Here is a 2,388-nt window from a genome sequence, read left to right as displayed (position 1 = left end):
TTATATGTACATTTATTTAAATAGATATCTCGTAAATATAATTTTTTCCAATTTAGTGAGGTAGTTTCTATAATTTCTTTATCCCCGTGCTAGTAGTATAAAGTTAGTGACACTGCGCTTTATAACCAAAGAAAACACGACTATTGTCGCATGTGTAACGAAAAGAGAGTGTGGGTCGTTCATGTAACAGAGTGCATAAACTTATAAGATTATCTGCTTGATAAAGTTATCGGTTTAGATGAATACCACTATTGTTTACAGCCGTTTTGTTGACTCTGGGCACGAAATGTGGTTTTTTGCGTTTCCCACGCTCTGGACACGTTTGACACGTGTTGACACATTTTTGACACTTATGAGAGAGTAACTTATTTTTGCAGTCTAATTACCGGAGCAGCCCGGAAAGCGTGTGGAACAAAGCTATCGTAACCATGGACGCATCTATGTATGTCAGCTTCTGGTTGAATTGCTGAACCTCAAGCCGTAACTCCTCTTATGCCTGAACTGGTTCTCAATGCAGTTAATGCAATAACAGCTTCTTCCAAGTCATTGAAAATATGCATTTTGTCATGTTCACCACCCGTTGCGCTTGCTTTGGGCCGCGCTCAGGGTTTATAACCCTTACTAGGTATACTTCTCCTTTCTATATTGCCGCCTCTTCTATTGTAAATGATATACAAAATTTCTTGGGCATACAACTCCGGCTACGCCATCCACTATATTTTACGCAGAACTCACATCGAAATTTACAAAAATGTGCATTGTTAAAACCGAAGTTATTAATAAAATAGTGCTCGGAAATTTAAAATCTTTGTCTTAAATTTAAGTTTAATCCTTTGACTGCACATGTACGTCCAAGCTTTTAGATTCTGGTCAATATCATTGTAAAAATCGTCGCTACCGTGTCAAACTATCGAATGTGGAATTGGGTACTTTTCATGAGAGCAAAGAAACTGTTGTGAAAAATGTTGTTGTCATTAAGAGAGAGTGTGGGACTCGACACTTTGTTTAAGCCAGTGTACTCTGCTCCTAAGGAGACTCGAAATTTGCCGATTTGCGCATGACTCTAATTGCATGCGCAGGGTATCGTAATTGAAAAAGCATTTTCGCACATTCGATAGTTTGACATGGTAGCGACGAAATAACTAAACCGTAATCAAGTTTCCCGATTACTTACGCCTATTGGAAGTGCCAAGTGAAGCCAAGTCCTTCTCCACTTGATCTTTCCATCGCAGTGGGGGCGTCCATCTTCCTCTGCTACCACCGGCGGTTTCCGAGTTGAATACTTTCAGAGCGTCGGAGTCCATTCGAACGACATGGCCAAGCTAGCGGAGCCGCTATATTTTAATTTGCTGTACTATGTCCATGTCGTTGTAAAGCTCATACAGCTCATCGTTCCATCGTCTGCGGTACTCGCCGTCGCCAACACGTAAAGGCACGTAAATCTTCCGCGAAATCTTTCTCCTTCTGCTAATCCATTGCCTTGTGAATGTAGCGCGCTGGACATGCCATGACTAAAACACCAGGCAGTTGCAAAATTTTCAAATTCTTTGTTTTTGAATGATGTTTCGTTATCACTTTCATGACAGTTTTGCGCGACTGCAGTTCAGACGTGTTTTTCTTCGCTCCGCGCTTATCTGGCTTTTTAAGCGTTCTTTGTGAATTTTAATTCGCTTTGTTAGTGCGAAACTCATAATATACTGAGATAGTGACTCTTAATAATGTGAATTTCACTGACCCAATATTTATTAAATGTAAAAATATTCATACAATGCCTTGTCTTTGTGGTCAAAAAGTTGATCGTACACAATCTAAAGTGCAGTGTGCCGGGTGTAAAAACTTATTTCACCTCAAATGTGTTGGTATTTTCCAGGCCGATCTGGACTTCTTACTCTCATCTAATAAGCTGTTTCTTTGCAAAAACTGTACAGATGACCGTCGTTCATCTCTCCGCTGCCCTTCCACACCCGTTGGTTCGGGTGGGAGCACTAGTGCTAAAGAAGCTCTTAATTCAGACTCTCTAAGAGATGACTCAAGTGATATCGCTACTGAGCATGACTTTCAATTGAAATCTACACTGCTAACTGTGGTTAAAGAACTTTCTGCTCTCAGGGCAGAAAATGCTCGTATCATGTGTTTGCTAGGTGCTTTGCATGAAGACAAAATTCAGCTAATAAAGAAAAGTGATGATTTGCATGTTTCTACAGGGATGCCGACGTATCGTCGTTGACTGCGGAAATAAAATGCCTTCGCGGCATTGTTGACAACTTTACTGGCCTCAATGCAAACCGCGCTATTGCTGTTAACAAATGTAAGGAGATGATTGACAATGAAAATCAATCTCTGTTTTTAGTGCGAATAAAACTACATTATTCCACTTTCTGGCCCAAC

The sequence above is a fragment of the Rhagoletis pomonella genome, unplaced genomic scaffold, assembly GCF_013731165.1.
Source record: "Rhagoletis pomonella isolate Grant_MI unplaced genomic scaffold, Rhpom_1.0 Rhpom_scaffold_00009, whole genome shotgun sequence".
In the NCBI taxonomy this organism is placed as follows: domain Eukaryota; kingdom Metazoa; phylum Arthropoda; class Insecta; order Diptera; family Tephritidae; genus Rhagoletis; species Rhagoletis pomonella.
Note: the sequence above shows the minus strand (reverse complement) of the source record.